We start from the raw sequence: 18,727 nt of genomic DNA on the forward strand, positions 1-18,727 counted from the left end.
AAAGAAAACAGACTGTTTTTGTGGAGCTTATATGAACATGGAAACAAATAAGTGACGTAAGCATGGCAAGCACTAAGAGTAAAAACTGAATGAGAGGAGCAGAGAGTAAGAAGGATCCGAGGTACATTTAAAATATAGGAGGTGACATTTGAGCAGACACCTGAGTGAGGCTGAGGAGTCAGCCATGCAGAGATCTGGGGGAGAGACTTTCAGGTCAAAGGAACACAAATCAAAGGCCCTGTGTAGCACTGAGTTCTGCAGAGTGTACAGGGGAGGTGTGTAGGAGACAAGGTCAGAAAGATGGGCAGGGCCACATCATGTGGAGCCGTGGTAGGGTGTAGGATTGGTACACTGCACATCTGAAACGGTGAATAGTTCATACTTGGGGCAACGCATCAACATTAAGAGTATGTTCTGTTGATTTTATCTTTTTTGCAACCATTTTCAAAAGTACAATTGGATTTCATGGTGACTAGTCACCTCTCCCACCTCTGCCCCCAGCCCCTTATTTTCCCTCCCTACAATGACCCTTGATATCTCATGTGTCCTTCTTAGGGATATGTTGCGCATCTACAAGAACATTCCAATATGTGTTTTTAAACCTCCTGTGTTACACCAGTGTTAATATACTATGCATATCATGCTTCACCTTATAAGGAATTTTAGGAAAGTTGGCTCAGGATTAGTTGGGAATGAATAAAGGTAGCAGAGCAAACACACTTTAGTTTCTCCCTTCTCTCTCTCCACAAATATCAGAAAATATACTAAAGGATTTGGAAATACTATACTACTGACTTTAAGATATGGCCTAGTCAACCACGTTCTTAGAGTCAACAAGCAATCTATATGTATAAACCTATCAGTCTGATTCTTCAGAGTCAATGACACTCTTGTTGAGGAATGATGGAAATGGCAGAAAACCCAAGAAACTAGGGCTCAGTTTCTTCTGGCTCCATCGCCAACTTCCTGTATGTCCTTGGATAAGCCACTACAAAGTTGAAAGAAGGAAGGGTGGGAGAGAGAGAGAGAGGAAGGAAAGAAGGAAGGGGTGTTGGTTTGGGCTAAGTCTCTCCCTGAGAATAGAAGTGTGTGTGTGTGTGTGTGTGTGTGTGTGTGTCAAGAACAAAAGGGACAAACTCCATGCCCTTGGGGAGTTTATATTCTAGCGGATGAAAAAGGAGACAAACAACATAAATAATTGAAATATGTAATGTATTAAATAACAGTAAGTACTAAGGAAGAAAAATAAAGCAGGAAATGGGGCAGGGAAGTAGAGGGGAGTTTAGATAAGAGTGTCCAGTCAATGTCTGGTTGAGAAGGTGATACTGGAATAAGAATCTGAACGGAGTGAAGGAGCCCACATGGGAGGTTTAGGTTAGGAGGCAGACAGGACAGCAAGAGCGAAGGCCACAGACGTGAAAGCTGCGTGGCAAAGACAAGAGGTTGGAAGAGCAGAAACAAAGAAAGTATCCAGGACATTGGTGGTATCATGGAGCTGCCTCTAGACATCTCTTTCAGTCACAAAAGAAACCCCTACAGGGACACCTGGGTGGCTCAGTCAGTTAAGCGTCCGACCCTTGATTTCAGTTCAGGTTGTGGTCTCATGGGTTCAAGCCCCACGTCGGGCTCTCTGCTGTCAGCACAGACCCCGCTTTGGATCCTCTGTTCCCTTCTCTCTCTGCCCCTCCCCCACTCTCTCTCTTTCTCTCTCAAAACTAAACATTAAAAAAAATTAAAAGAAAAGGAAAAAGCAAAATACAATTATATATACACACATACATATATATCTTTCTCTGAAGGAAGTGAATACATACATACATACACATATACATGATAAATACAAATATTTTTAACTATGCTTTGTAAAGCTTATGGAGAAAAAAAACCTAAAAGAACAAAAAGCTAATTGTGGCATAACTTTTAGAAGATTATAATTTATATTTGCCTTTCTTTGTTAATGAGTTTAAACTATGGTTATTTGAGGGGCACCTGGGTGGCTCAGTTGGTTGAATGTCTGACTTCAGCTCAGGTCATGATCTCATGGTTCGTGGGTTCGAACACTGCATCGAGCTCTGTGCTGACAGCTCAGATCCTGGAGCTTACCTCTGTTTCTGTATCTCCCTCTCTCTGCCCCTCCCTCACTCATGCTCTGTCTCTTTCTCTCTCTCAAAAATAAATAAACATTAAAAAAATTTTTAACTACGATTATTTGAAATATACCTTATTCACACAAACAAGTAAAATAAGGAATGGGGTAGTGGGCCTATATGCTTTCACAGAATGTACCCCTGCAGAGAATTCAGAAAGGAAAGTATAGTGTTTAGACAGAGGACTTGGTTCTTTGTCTCAAGTGCACATACTGTATTGATAAAATTTCCATTTGAAAATTCAAGTGTTCAAAGCAGCAGGTTAAACACCATTCTGTCCTTCATTCCTTGGCTGGCCCCCTCGGTGACTGAATCCTTTGCTGTTAGAAAGGCCAAGCATGGAATGATGCCTCTCATGTGGCCCTTTGCAAACTCCTCCTTGAGTTCTGGCATCATGGGCACTTGCCTAGCCAGCAGTGGGGACACCTATAAAAGTTTGGGGAAGGGCCTTCCCTTGTATCTACAGGGGGGAACCTGTTCTCAGAAAGAACCAGTTATCAGCTCGTATTTCTCCCATTCACAGCCAGAGTCTTTCCTTCCCCAGTTTAACTGATGTCTTTCCTTTGACTTCAAGTACCCTCTGTGTTGCCAACTCTTAAATATGTATCTCTGGTTTGGATTTTTCTCCTAAACTCTAAATTCCTATATCAATTGCTTCCTGCTCTTCTATGCTTAAAATGTCCCAAAGTTACACCTAAGACTGAGCTCACAGACTGCCTCATAAATATTTCTCTTCTACATTCCCTGTCTCTATCAAAGATGACACAAGGGGCGCCTGGGTGGCTCAGTCGGTTGAGTGCCCGACTTGGGCTCAGGTCATGTTCTCGCGGTTCATGGTTCGAGCCCCCGCTTCTGGCTCTGTCCAGCTCAGAGCTTGGAGCCTCTTCCGATTCTGTGTCTCCCTCTCTCTGACCCTCCCCCACTCATGCTCAGTGTTTCTCTCTCTCAAAAATAAATAAGGATTAAAAAAAATTTTTTTTAAAGATGACAGAAGCTGGAGATCTCAATATCATTCTTACCCCTCCTCTCTCTCTCCACCCACATCAAGTTAGTCACTAAACTGCATCCATTCTCACTGCTTTACATCTTCTTATTACACTGCCCTTCCCTACTCATTGCCAGAGTTCAGGTCCTTGTTTGACATGTCATTCATTCATTCAGGATCTAGGATATGTTGGTGAACAAGACAAGGATGACTCCTTCCCTCGTGAAGGATATTTGAGATGGCAAAAGACAATAATTAAAAAACCCAAAGAATCACACGTTTATCATATACTAAAGTAAAAGAAGGTGAGATTAAAACTGAGACTTCATGGGCAAGAAGGTAGAGTTATGGGGAGAGCCCAAGGACAAGCACTTTAGGCAAGAGAAACAGGAAATAAATGCAAAGGTCCTGAGGTAGAAAGAGCTTGCCATCTCTGAGAAAGATACTGATAAAAGGCCCTGAAGCTGTACTATTCCTTGAGAAGGAAGTGGTTCAAGATGGCATAGAGAAGTAGACAGGCCCTTCTGGGCACTTAGGAGAAGTCTGGCTTTTATTTTAATCTATTGGAAAATTTTAAGCACAAGAGTGAGATGTCTTCCTGGGTCCACTCCTTACTTCTTCAATATGGCTTCCAAGTTGCTTTTTCTATGACAAAACTCTAATTATGTGTCTCTGTGGTTTTAAATCTTTCAATGGCTTGGGATGCCTGGGTGACTCAGTTAGTTAAGCGTCAGACTCTTGATTTCGACTCAGGTCATGATCCCTCGGTTTGCGAGGTCAAGCCCTAAGTCAGGCTCCGCACTGATAGTGCAGAGCCTGCTTGGGATACTCTCTCTCTCTCTCTCTCTCTCTCTCTCTCTCAAAAATAAATAATAAACTTTTAAAAAAGAAAAAGAACTTTAAATCTTTCAAAGGCTTTCGTTTGTCTATAGTTCAAACTCCTGAGCCTGGCCCACAAGCGCCTTCATGATCTTGCCCACACTTTTCCCATTCTTATTTCTCCCTGTACCCTCTTCTCCCCTTTGCTTTGGCCATGCAGTGTGATTACTGGATCCCCTGATGGGTTCTGCTATTTCACCACCGTGTCTTTACTCATGATTTATCTCTTCTGAGCACAGTGTCCCTTACCCCATCATCTGCTCATCTTTTAAGACAAAGATCAAATGTCACCTTATCTGTGTAATCTCTCCTGATCACTCTGTCCAAGCAGAATGTACCATTCCCTCCTTTGGGTCCTCAGTGTGCCCTGGATGAACTTCTAGCAAAAGCCCTCTGTGCTTATGGCACTTCTGAGTTTGCTTACATCTTTCCCTGTTTACACATGAGCCTCTTTTAGTCCTGTTCATTTCCTACCACTTAGCATAGATCTTGGCATACTTTATTGTAGAAAGAGGATGAGTTTCCCTCCGTTGTGCATATTTAGAGTACACATGACAGTTCTTCCAAAGTAGGAAGAGCCCAGAAACATGGGGCTCAGTAAGAATTTTAATGAAAATGTCAGATGAGACTTATAGCAGATCCACCTGTCGTTGAGCTGAGTGTCCCCACCATTAGCTCCATCAGAGCGTTGATTCTCATTGGCAAGGATGGAACTGGGAAGAGGTCTGAGTAGGTAAAAATATCTAGGTTTTGGAACCTATTTCCTTGTTAGGCACCTCTAGGCATACTGCAGTGGCCACGTCATCGGACATGTCTGTAGTGCTCACTCAGTAACAGGTGGCACGAGGGATCCATTAGCTGGTGGGTGTGGGACTGTTGGAGACTAAGCTCATCATTTTATACTTTTCTGCTACGTGGTCAGCACTGTGGAGTGTGAGCTGCAGAGAATAAAGAGGCAAATAACTTGTTCCCTGTGTTTGGGGAAGGGAGAACATGGTTATATCTATAGAAGACATTAATTGATAGTTGTCAATTAATGCGTTAGAGACGTAACCAGAAAATAACCTAGGACTGCACCATCAAGAGCTGGATGAAGTGTTCTAGGCAATAGCCACCATGGATTTTTCCAGGGTCTCTTGATTTTGATGTTGAAGGCCAATATGTAGCTTCTTCCAGCTTGTCTACTTCTCATGGACTGGGCTGCAAAGAGAATCAGGAAATGACTCTGCCAAGTGCTCAGAGCAGTTTCTCTCCTGTTTATTCAGAGTGCTTGCCGTGTACTGAGAAACACATATGGGACGTATGCCTGTCCTGCCTTTGCAGCAGCTGCATCTCAGAAGGTGATTCAAAATTGACCCGGAGGAATGACGAGGTGGCAAGTTTTGCTGAGCCCTGGAAAATATATGGGATGAGTGTGGTCTGCATATGCTGCTGTCTGGGGTCAAAAGAACTGTTGTCTACTGATTCCTTTTTTTTTATGAGTTCTCACCGAGAAAAGTCATAATTGGACCCCAAAGGCAAATGTGCTCCTTGTGAAGAAGATCGATGGTAGTAAATTCTCTTGCTCCCCAAACAGCGGCAGCTGTAGCAGCTTATCCAGAGGCTTTGCCAAGAAGACATCATTGCCTGAGCCAGGATCACAAGTAGCCATACTTGGGAGAGAGCAGCTGGCTGGAGCGCAGATGAGATGTAATCATTACCAATTTCTGAAGAAAGATTTGAAAACTTAAATCGAACTACAAATTATGATGGCTCATCCTTCCATAAATCCTAATTGTGGTGACTTCATTTGGTCTTTTTTTTTAATGTTTACTATTCATTTTAGAGAGGGACAGAGAGACAGAGCACAAGTGGGGAAGGGGCAGAAAGAGAGGGAGACACAGAATCCAAAGCAGGATCCAGGCTCTGAGCTGTCAGCACAGAGCCCAACCTGGGACTTGAACCCACAAACCGTGAGAACATGACCTGAGCCGAAGTCGGATGCTTAACCGACTGAGCCACCCAAGTAACATTATAGCTTTTTGGTGAAGTGTTAAGTCAGTGCATCTCCTCGCTTAATGGTACACAATTTCAGTTGACTTAAAAAAAATTTTTTTTTGCTTTCCATACATTTATTTCTTGACTCACCAATCTAATTTGATACATAAGAAGACATGGTGTGTTCAGAGCAGGGGCCCATGCAGTTCATTGCACATAAAAAACATACTGAATATCTATTGCTTGGCTGACATATTGAGTCTTAGCTTTTTAGATCACTGGAAGACATTTCATATTAGCTAAATATCACCTAACATCAAGACCATATTCACAAAGCTTCATTGTGTACAAAAGGTCCTTTGCAGCTTATTGTTAGCTAGCTTTTACCCTCTGAACCTCTTAAGACAGGAGGTTTTTGTATTCCCATTTGCTTGATCACAATCTTCTTTATTTTCTGCACAGGTAGAGCCTGCATCCTCAGAGGGGGAATTTAACCCTTTATCTCTCCTCTTTATCTCTCCTCTGCCCAGATGAACAGAAGAACGGGCACAATGTGTCAAACCTATTGTGAACTCCAGGCAACGCCCTGTCTCCAAACAGGCTCCAAGTAAAGTGTGGGAAGGGCAGGCACTGTTCCATATCTTTCCTCTGAATATCAGCTGTAAACAAAAACTCACTCTGGAACTAAGGACCCAAAGCTTGCTTTGAAAAAGGAAAACAAAAATGTGCACTAGCATTTGATGTTGATAAAATGTGTGACCACGTCCCAGTTAGCTAATCTGTCTTTTGATTATATTACATCACCCCATGTAACTTGGGTCTTTGCCTTCTATCGTAAGCTTAGCTCTAGTCTGTCCTTAGGGCAGTCACTCAAAAGCTTCACTTGATAGGGACCAAAAGACTCATTACCCGAAGGCAGAATTGGACACACCTGGTGTAAAAGTTACGTATCCCAGTTTCAGCTCTTGTCCGTTAGCATCTCCCCACCCCCATCGTCCATATTTAAAAATGTTGGGTGTGCATGTGCGCCAGATGATTCATCCAAGCTGCTCTGGAAGTTGTCTCTGCTGGTGACAGTAAAGCTGATCCACCCTCTCCCTCCCCTCTATCTGGTGGAAATGCAGGGCGTCAGTCTGTGGCACTGCTACCAGCACATTGTGGCCCTTCTTTATTCAGGTGGGATGCATTTAGGCAACTTGCTTCCACACGGAGCTCTTGGTCTCCCGATCGATCACAGTTCCCCATGGTTTCCATCTGCCTGCGCCACCCGGAATTGTGTGAGCCCTAAAAGAGGGGAAGGACCCACAGACCCCTCGGGTCCTGGGAACTCTCAGCCTTGCTCTGTGGCTGCATATCCATGGAGACCAGGCACTAACCTATTTCTCAGCTTTATCAGTGTAGGAGTCTTCGTTCTCTCTTCCTGCATCTCAGATTCTCCACTGCAAAGGTGCCAAAAAATGATTTTGAACTTTCAGTAATTTTGAGGCTGATTATATTAATAGAGATTCTGAAACCTGTAGAAGTAGCAGCTCTTGGGGTTTTATTTTTTACAATATTTGGGGGACAGATCTGTGTGCCGAGGTTCAGGCTAAGCATCTAAAACCACGACTACTTTGTGGGAACTGCCCTTTTCCCCTCCCTGCTCTGCTCCCTCTATAGATTCTCACATTCTGGAGGAAAGCCAGGCTTTTTTTAAACTGTAGATTTTCAAGCTAGCCCTAGCAGGTTTCCAGCTCTCTCTCCCTCCTCTTTCTTTCCCCTCCTGGCCCTTATTCAATGACTAAAGGAGTATTTATGGACCAGGGTATCTATTGTGACCTTGTGGTTGCACTAATCCTTTGGCTTGAGGCTTCCCTGCTCTGACAGTCACAAGGGTGATTGGGGGTGGGAGTGGGGAAGAGGACAGTGCATCATCCAGGAGTGGTATTTATTTATAGAACAGGCCTTTTCCTTTCCCTCTGAATTGTCTGCAAAGGCAGCAGTTGTCAGAGCCTCTGGGAGATAGGTGATGGAGGCCCACGCCTAGGTAGAGGCCAGAGTTCTTGGAGTCAGCACCAAAGGGCTCCTTTCCCCTACCTCCATGGGACAAACCCAAGGAGTACCGAGTTCCTAGGAATGGTTGACCACTGAGCCTTATAACTTTCTCACAGCCCCAGAGGGGCAGCCAGATGCTCCTGGCTGGGCCACCTGACCCAGGGCCTCAGGGAGTGTGAGTCAAAATTCCTGCAAAACTGTGGTCTCATTCTCATGGTATTTGAGGGCTGGTAGGGCTGTCGATCCCTTTGGGGTCTTTGAGGAGCAGGCTGGGAAGTTGCTGTTACAGTAAGAGAGAAGACAACAGGGGACTGACTTTGTATGTCTGGTGGGATGAAATTGCTCCTATCTGGATTAAGGAAAAAGAGGAAAACCAGGACTCTGGGAAAAGAGTGAGAATGAAGCCCACCTGAATAAACAGGCAAGGCCCACCTAGCCTCTCTCCAACTGAGCGCGTGATTGTATGCTACCGTGGGTGACTGTCATCGCTCCTTGTGTTGGATGTCCAGTTCTGACTCAGCTGGGTAGTAAAGCATCTGAGGGCAGGAACGCTAGGGCACAGAGCTGGGTGCAAAACTAGTGCTCAGTAAGCCTTGTGGGTTCTTATACGTTGATTCTAATGAGTGACTCTTATTAGCATTAAGAAAGTGGTGGTTGTTGTTGTTGTTTTTAGGGAGCCAAATGTGGGACTTGAACTCACAACCCTGAGATCAAGACCTGAGCTGAGATCAAGAGTCACATGCTCAACCAACACGAGCCACCCATGTGCCTCTAAGAAAAGGTTTTTGACAATGAGTAGGATGGCAGAATTCGACTGTGGGCAGGACCTCTGCACCTTTTCTACTTCTCTCTTCCCTCCGCCCAGAGAGTACAATGCACATAGTAGGTTTTCAAAACCATTTGCTAAATTGTTATTAATAAATGATGATTATAATAGTTCTATGTCTGTCACCTAGAAGTTCTAACCTGCTTGGTAATGAGTGAACTAAGCTTAAAGCATTTCTCTCTCTTAAAAAACCAAACAGGGCACCTGGGTGGCTCAGTCAGTTAAGTGTCTGACTCTGGATTTTGGCTGGGGTCATGATCTCACAGTTCATGGGTTCAAGCTCCACATCAAGCTCTACACTGACAGCACAGAGCCTTCTTAGGACTCTCTCTCTCCCTCTCCCTCTGCCCTTCCCGTGTGTGTGCACATACGTGCTTGTGCTGTGTCTCTCTCTCAAAATAAGTGAATAAGCATTAAAAAACAAACAGAATTTGCTGAGCTGGGTGGTCAGCACTCCCACATAGCCCCTTGAAGGTGATACCATATGGTAGTGGTTGTCCAGTGTTAGCCTTGCCTCAGAGTCACCTGGAGAGCTTATGCTACATGAAAGCTGGGCTCCAGGGTTTCTGATTTGGTGGCTGTGGAGTGGGGCTCAAGAATGCACTTTCTGCGGTTCTGATGTACTCGTGCTGTTGGTGTGGGGAGCACACATTGAGAAACACTGCCAGCGGGGTGTGTGAGAAATGTCTCAGGTTCTCTTAGCTGCAACTTGAGGATTTAAGAAAAGTCCTGGGAGTCTGTGGATAGAACTGTGGAGAGGCCCTCTGCAGAATTCTCCGCATCCACCTTCTCTAGAACTTAGAAATTGCCAAAGTGGGGCAAAGGTTGACGAGAAACCATTTGGGGATCCCAATCGAATTGGCCTCCAGGCTCACCTCTTCACCAATCTGCTCTCACTCCAGTCCAGGTGGGTTTTCTAAATCAGAAATCGATCATCTCGGTCTCCTGCTTGAAAAGCCTTCGATGGCTCCCTAATTCCTCCAGCGAAAAGTCCAAACTCAGGGGTGCCTTAGACTGTTTGGCAAACCCTTCATGGTTTGACCCCTGCCTATCTCTTCCCCGACTACCTCTCTCCCCCGCTCCTCTGGACAAGCTTTCCCCTGGGCTTCCCTGGTCTTCTCTCAGCTGCATCCTACTACCCACAGGGCTCACCCCTGCTAGGCCTCTGAGCAAAGCACTCCTCCTTTGTTCTCGCTTCCTGCCTAGGCACCCCTCCTTATAGGGCCCTCATGGCCAGAGCTGCCGTCATAGTGCTCTGCTCTCTGACTCACCCCACCAGGCTACGGAGGGCCCTAACGTTGAGCACACTGCCCCGGATCGCAGAAGGAGTTTGCAGCGGGTTTGTTGAATGAACAGAAATTGCGGAGGACTCAGCAGCAGCCGACCACACACTGGACCAGTAATTACTTTTACCTTGGACACTTTTGGATACAATGCGGGGTGGGGGATGTTTGCAGGTAAAGAGGAGGGGAGGGAATGGAGAGAGGGGTGGGCGCAATTACCAGCATTCCCTTTAAGTCACCCACAGTAGGGGCCCCTGGGTGGCTCAGTTGGTTAAGCGTCCGACTTCGGCTCAGGTCATGATCTCACAGCTCGTGAGTTTGAGCCCTGTGTTGGGGTCTGTGCTGCCAGCTCAGAGCCTGGAGCCTGCTTCGGATTCTGTGTCTCCCTCTCTCTCTGCCCCAACCCACTCACATTCTGTCTCTGTCTCTCTCAAAAATAAATAAACATTAACAAAAAAACTTTTAAAGGGGCACCTGGGTGGCTCAGTCAGTTGGGCGTCCGACTTCGGCTCAGGTCATGATCTCGCAGTTTGTGAGTTCCAGCCCCGTGTCAGGCTCTGTGCTGACAGCTCAGAGCCTGGAGCCTGTTTTGGATTCTGTGTCTCCCTCTCTGTCTGCTCCTCTCTTTCAAAAATAAATAAACGCTAAAAAAAAAAAAAAAAAAAAAGTCACCCACAGTAAAATGAGCTCCTCCAGCCTTTGTTTTCCTAAAGTACAGTGACAAAGGTGTGTCCAGAAGCAAACAAATGAAGCTTTAGAGGTAGAACCGTAGGCACTGGCCCACACAGGGGGAGGAAGTTGGAGGTTTTGCAGAAAGGGAAGTAGGAGCCTCCTGAAATTACAGTGGCCGGTGAGAGGGCCCTACCCGCCAGGCCCTTACCTCCCTGAGCTCCCCCCTTCTCTCAGGCTGGGTGGTAGCATCTTTCTCATCCCTTTTAGTTGGGTGGCTTTAGATGGTGGCAAGTCGCTTTGAGAGGTTCTGTGTGGTGCCTGAGGACATTAGGCTTCTCTTTGTGCACTTAGTGTATCAATCAACTCCATTTCTGAAGCAATTGTTATACTTACAGGGTTGGCTTATATACCATTGGATCATGTCTATAATAAAAGAGGTAGACTGGGAACCAAGAAGCCTGGTTCCTCTTTCTCCTCCAGTGACCAGCTAGCTGCCTGCATTGGGGCAGTTGTATCTGCAAGTTCCTTCACTGCCAGGCGGTGCTCGTTGAGACTGCCCACTCGGGTTTATTTATGACCCTTTAGAGCTGACCACATAGCTGTTTTCCATTCCTAAGATTGAGCCTTAGAAAACTTGGACCCACTTTCTAAGTTCTCCCAGAGATATTAGTCTTTGTGAACTCCGATGGCCAGGGAAGTATGATAAACAAAAGCAACCCCAGAGGGACTTTGTCAAGTTCCAAATGTTTGATCTCAAAATCTGGCGGAATTTATCGGCTGAAACCACCATTGACAGAATATTTCTGGCTGACCTTTCTGCCCTCTGCGCCAGCCACCCCCATTCTGAACACTGAGCTTCTCAGCCCTTCTATTAGCATCTGCACAGATACCTCCCTTGGGATCAGAGCCTATGTTCTTCCTGGAACCGATTTAAACCCAACAGAGACTTTAAAAAATACATTTAATAGTTGGAGAGGCTCCCTTCTCCTTTTAACTTCTGAGCTCATTCCCTCTGGGAACAAAGTGACATTTAGATTCCGGTGTGTAAGTTGTTTTTTCTTTAGATCAGTTATTGTGTAAACATTCCTCTGCAAATTATTTTCACATTTTAAGGCAACTTCTTTCAAGTGTCCAGTCAGACTGATTCCTACTCTGTTCCCTTCACTACCCTCAACTCGACTTTCTCACTCACCAACTTCCCCATTTCTCAACAACTCAAATTCAGACCAGTTCTACCGTTCGTTAAAATACCTCCCCAACTTTCTGGAATTTCCATTTCTCAAGGTTATCTCCCCTGGGCCACAGCCAAGGCTAGGCCCACGAAGACAGATGAAGGCAGCGTGGGTCGAGAAGGACGAGCCCTCATTGTTCTGCCCAGGGGCGGTCAGCCGGAGGCCAGAGCTGCCCTGAGAAGGCGACTCGGGACCAACAAGACAGGCTTAGAGTGACGTGGAACACTAGCACCAAGACCAGGCAAATGGGGGAGAAGCTGTCTCATTGTGAAGCCTAGCATTCAGAAACAGAAAAGCAGGCAAACTGCATCCTCTTCTGTTAAGAACCCAACTGCTCCTTGTAACAGGCCCACAAGAGTATCTTCACCTCATGCCTTTTCTTCTAACGTTGCTCTTGAAAGTTTTGTCTAATGTAGTGTGGTTCTCCTTATACCCACTCTTCATCTCTCAGTTTTATTTTATTTTATTTTTTTAAGTTTATTTATTTTTGAGAGAAAGAGACAGAGACAGAGTGGGAGTGGGAGAGGGGCAGAGAGAGAGGGAGACCCAGAACCCAAAGCAGCCTCCAGGCCCTGAGCTGTCAGCACAGAGCCTGACACGGGGCTCAAACTCACCGACAGTGAGATCATGACCTGAGCCGATGTCAGATGCTTAACCGACTGAGCCACCCAGGTGCCCCCATCTCTCAGTTTTAAAACATGTCCCCTCATCAGGAGGGACACCCACATGGGCCAGTCATGACTCCGGAACACCGGTCATACAGACTACAATATACTTTTCAAAAGAACAAGCCACTTCTTCTCTTTAAAACTTAGAGACATCTTTTATTTTTCTTCTATACATTAAGAAAGGTGAACTGGCTGTGTGGAAGGAATACCTAAGTAGTTCTACCAGTGCCACAAAGTTACTGTGTGCCACAGTGCCACAAAAGTCACCATGCTATCCACACCTCTTGGCTGTAAAATAAGGGAGGTGGACTGGATCATCTCTAAGGTCTTGCCTGAGGGCAATAATCTTTTCAGATCAGCAGAAAGTGACGTTGTTCTGATCAGTAAGGTACGGGACAGGGAGCTTTGGAATAACCATTTTCTTGTATTGCCACTCTGACATTTCAAGTTGCTCAGCCTGGCTGTGACATTAGCTCTTTCCTTGCAACACCCAGGAGTTTGAAGTCCAATGAATGTGGACTCACTGGGCCAATCCTCTTCCTTGATTTTCTGAGCTTGGATCTTTTCTGCACCATTAAAACTACAGGCACTAATTTGAGGAATTAACTGAGGTGGTCACTTGAGGTCATACAGCAGCTGTGGCCCTTCAGGGTCTCACTTTTGCAAAGAAGTCAAAACAAAAGAGGCAAGAAGGTTGACCAGACAATTTTGGAAGTTTAGGTAACAAAGAATTCCATTCTAAGTTTTTTCGGGGGGCTGAATCACAGCACTTCCTGGGTTTTGTTTCCTATCAAGTCGTAACTTGGCCAACATTTTCTGGCAAAGGTCATAAACCAGTGCCGTGGAGAACAGTGGAGAAACATTTGCTTGACCAATCTCAGAGTAGTTCTGCGACGCAAGTTCCAGAAAGGAGGTTCGGGAGAGAAGGCTGTTTTCAGTTGACTGCATCCAACAAGGCTTTGTCAAGGGCTCTGGTTGTGAGGAGACAAGAGTGGAAACAGTACTCCCGAACCTTGAAATCAATTTGTAATCTAACACTTGTGAAAAATCAGAAAATGAGAGCAGTGCTTCTCAGTCACTCCGTCTATATTGCAAGTAATTCACTATTAATATGTAGCCACTAAAGCTTGAAAGCGATTGTTTTGAAAATATAAATTAGAGTGGATTCAAGGTCATCTTTCAATACTGAACTTTTAAAAAGTCTTCTGCAGGACTGCTAATTCCCTCTGAAAGAGAGAATTATTTTTGTTTAGGAAAATACCTTGTAGGGACATTTAGATTTTAAAAGATGGGATGGGGGCACCTGGGCAGCTCAACCATTTAAGTGTCCAACTTGATTTCGGTTCAGGTCATGGTCTCTTGGTTGGTGAGATTGAGCCCTCCATTGGGCTCTGTGCTGACAGTGCAGAGCCTGCTTGGGATTGTCTCTCTCCCCCTCTCTCTCTCTCTCTCTGCCCTTCCACTGTGCCCTCTCTCTCTCTTTTTCTCTCTTTCAAAATAAATAAATAAACATAAAAAAAAATAAAAGATGGGACACAGAGCAGAGCCTGAACAGACAGATTCAATGGAGGAATTCGTGAATTGTTCTGCATAATAAAGAGGATAGAATCCATTTTTTTTTTTTCACTTGCTGTTGTTGTTGAAAATAGGTAAACCAGGAGGTGGAATGGTGGTGTGGTCCAGATAATGTGACTGGAAATGGGGACCCCAGAGTTAGGCCACTTAGGTTCACATCTATAAAACCCACTATGATGTACCTTGCAACAAAGCAAATTTAGAGAGAAGAGAATTGGTTTCCACCCTCTGCCCATCTCCCATTCTCAGCCAGCGTTGGGTAAGGTTCTTTCTTTTCTTTTTTTTTTTTTTTTTAATTGTGGTAAAATACACACAACACAGAATTTCTTATTTTAATCACTTTTAAGTGCACAGTTCAGTAGCATTGAGAACATTCACATGGTTGTGGTGGCCTAAGGTTCTTATTTTCTCTGGCGGAGGGGAGTGTGTGAGGGAAGGGTGACCCGACCCCAAAGACAGAAGGAATGTTTGGCATTCCTGGTGTTCTCCCAGCCCATCTCCCTGGCACCATGTAGCCTGGAGATTCCTGAAATTGCCATTCTGGAAGTCCAGTTAACCACAGGACCAGAGATTGACCCTATCAATATTTAATCCAGAGTGGTCAGTCACCACTAGGTGGTTGGTGCCAGCCTATAGGATGGAGTCCAATAGCACAGCTGGACGTCTAGAATGCCAAGCCAGCAACTAGCACAAGCTCACACCAGCTCTATCATTAACCTCCCAATAAGGCAATCCCGCCTTTTGGGGATTGAAAAATTTGGGCCCTAAATATTTCTTATGGAGGGGTTTACCATGTATATAAACATATAGGTATATCTAGCACATAATAAGCACTCTAGAAGTCCTAGATATTACTGGACATGTCTAATAACAATGTAAGTTGTGGCATTCCTGTGATGTTAGCTTGCTGTTCTGCAGTGGTTCTACATCTACAAGACTTCTTTATTATTGTTGTTGTTGCTATTACTTTGGTGAAGATTAAAAAAGATGCTAATGGGGGGCGCCTGGGTGGCTCAGTCAGTTAAGTGTCTGACTTCAGCTCAGGTCATGATCTTGTGGTTGGTGGATTCGAGCTCCATATTGTGCTCTCTGCTGTCAGATCAGAACCCGCTTCAGATCCTCTGTCTCCCTATCTCTGCCTCTCCCCCACTTGTGCTCTCTTTTCTCTCTCTCAAAAATATATAAACATTAAAAATAAATAAACAAGATGCTAAGGTACATTTTTGAGCCAATGCAAGCATAAAGATACAGAAATATCCATTAGATTCAGGATGAAGAATAAGAATTCACTGGAGGAAGGAAGCTAGCTCCAAAGTTCAGCATAAGAAGGTAAGCCTCTAGAATTCTCAGTAATTTGGGGGAGAGTATTGGACTTTTCACGTAAGGCAGGTAATGCAGGTTCAAGTCAAGCCTACCTATATCACCAAGGAGACCCCTAGGTAATATCTAAGTCACTCATAAAGTCATCCCATTCAATGCCCAATGGGGACTGTGCAGATTCTAGGCGTCCTGCCCAAGGGAGTATTCATCACATGCATAGAGCATAGACGTGCTAAGCTGGCCTGGATTTTAACTCTGATTCTGCCACATGCTACCACATGTCATTGGACAAGTTTACTTGCTCTAGATTCCTCATCTACAAAATGGGGATAATAAGATAAGGTGTCCATGAAGTCTGGAAACAGAGGAAATATACATTACATCATGAAGGACATCTTCTAGCTATAAAAAATCTATTTTATGGACACTGTAGTAGTGAATTCTGTTGGGGAAAAATTGCCACTTTGAAATAGGCAAAGAAAAGCTTAGTGATTAGCTCATTCATCTGTGTTATGTCCATCTTTCATCTTTGAGCTTCTTTTCAACTCTATAAATTGTAGGAAGCTGATACCAATGAAAACAATTTTTGTCCATAGAAATGCCAATGAACTGTGTCACATAGAATGCATTATTGCATTGAAGATAGACCCCTTTTTGTCTCTATACATTTATTTCAGAATTCCCTATTGTCTCTGTAGGCTCTTTGGGTTCCCTTCTGAGCCACTTAAACATTTTATAGATTCCCTCATTAATACACGAGTTTAATAAAATCTCTGATGTGTGTTCATTTTATGTATCCGAACAAAAGTCATGATTATACCCTCTTCTAAAACTTTTTTTAACACTTCCTAGGGTTACTCTGAAGACCAAGTGGGTTAATGCATGTACAATCTTGAGAGTGTGCTTGGCACACAGAATCACGAAGTGTTCGTGAGGATTGTTCTTATCTATAATACGCACTCAGTTCACTGTGATGTCACTATTAAGGTCTTTTTCCTGTGTTAGACTCCACTTCTCTCTACAGTGTGAGGCCCATTAGGACAGGACCTTTGTAACTCCAGCACAGAGAACAGCAGAACCAAACTCTAAGAAAGAACAGAGTAGGGGCACCTGGGTGGCTCCGTTGGTTAAGCATCCAACTTCAGCTTGGGTCATGATCTCATAGTCTGTGAGTTCAAGCCCCTCATTGGGCTCTGTGCTGATAGCTCAGAGCCTAGAGCCTGCTTGGATTCTGTATCTCCCCCTCTCTCTGCCCATCCCTGCCTCATGCTCTCTCTTCCTCTCTCAAAAATAAATGAACATTAAAAAATTTTTAAAAAAGAAAGGACACAGACAGTCAATAGATTATTTGGATATAACAGGGATTGGCTTTTTGGGGGGGGGGGTGGTAAAGGACTAGATAGTTAATATCGTAGATTCCATAGGTCAAACACTGTCTGTCACACCTACTCAACTCTGCTGTTGTGATATGAAAGCGTCACAGACATTACCTAAAAAAATGAGTGTGACTGTATTACAAAAAAACTTTATCCACAGACACTGAAACTTGAATTTAATATAATTTTCACATGACATGAAGTATGCTTCTGATTTTTTGATCACTTAAAAATGTAAAAAACCATTTTTAGCTTGAGGGCCATAGGAAAGCAGGCAGTGGGCCAGATTTGGCCTCAGGCCATCATTTGCCTGAATTAGATAACAGGTACATGAAGGGCGAGAATTATGCCTATTCACACCACCTTTGATCTGGTCCTTGTCATGTAATAGATGTTCAAAAAATATTGAATTAAGTAGCAAAGGCTTAAAGGCAAAAGGGAGACATTTTAGGAGAGTAACTTGCTAAATCGTTTCAGAAATATTCAATCTGTAGTGATGACAGGCTGATGGCTGGCTTGGCCAAGCCTGTCCTGTCCTGTGGTGGCAGTGACTAGTCCCAACTGCACCAACCAAGTCCTTTATCATAATCAGTCTTAACTGAAATCTTAAGTGACTCCAATGGTTTTTATACCCTGCCTGTAAACTGCCTTAAATTCTTCTTTAGAACAAAATAGAAATAAGTCTAAATAATATCTACTGATCAAAAAAATGGGACCAGAATCACATTACAGGATGCCTTCTCCAGAGAAGCTAGAAAAACTGTCAGACTATCTTATATTGGCAGGGGTCAATTTCATAGAGCAGAATTAGGAATTTTCCAGAATTAGGAAAATGGCAGATCAGAGGCCAAAAGCACAGATAGGCCCAGAATTTGATCCACCTACATAATTGAAACAGACCCAGCTGGAATCTACAGATGCTGCCTGCTTTGCCTCTCGGTGCACATGCCTGCCTCCCCCTCACTCTTATCGTCTCCCATATAGAACAAAAGCATTTGCCTCCAGCCAAGTGAACTCTGTCCTCCCTGAAGACCACAAGTCCATGAACACTGAGGTACTAAAGGTATACACACATAGGTACAGCTGTATTTCTGTTTATGATTTGATTTCATTTACGGCTCAGGCAAATGTTAATTTGGATGGTGGACTTTCTTTTTTTTTTTTTAATTTTTTTTTTCAACGTTTATTTATTTTTGGGACAGAGAGAGACAGAGCATGAACGGGGGAGGGGCAGAGAGAGAGGGAGACACAGAATCGGAAACAGGCTCCAGGCTCTGAGCCATCAGCCCAGAGCCTGACGCGGGGCTCGAACTCACGGACCGTGAGATCGTGACCTGGCTGAAGTCGGACGCTTAACCGACTGCGCCACCCAGGCGCCCCTGGATGGTGGACTTTCAAACAAGAATTCCATAAAAAGCATTTTTCAATGTATAACTATGACCAAATGAATTAGGAGAACCACTGTGTCAGGAGAACAGATCTGGAATAGGAAGGAAATCTGAACAGAAATTGGAAAAGAGCTCAAGTTTAAATGACACATTTAAAATATTAGTATACCAAAAAATAAAATAAAATAAAATAAAATATTAGTATACCTACACACATAGGCAGGGTTAAAAAGAACACGAAGTCACAGAGCGAGTCTGAACTCCCGGTATTTTATAGGTGATGAAAGGGGTCCACGGTATTACGGTGACTGTCCAGAGCCCCACCACAGAGGCCAAGTCTGGCACCTAGCTCTCTTCTCAACCAG

This window comes from Acinonyx jubatus, chromosome B1, assembly GCF_027475565.1.
Source record: "Acinonyx jubatus isolate Ajub_Pintada_27869175 chromosome B1, VMU_Ajub_asm_v1.0, whole genome shotgun sequence".
NCBI classification, from domain to species: domain Eukaryota; kingdom Metazoa; phylum Chordata; class Mammalia; order Carnivora; family Felidae; genus Acinonyx; species Acinonyx jubatus.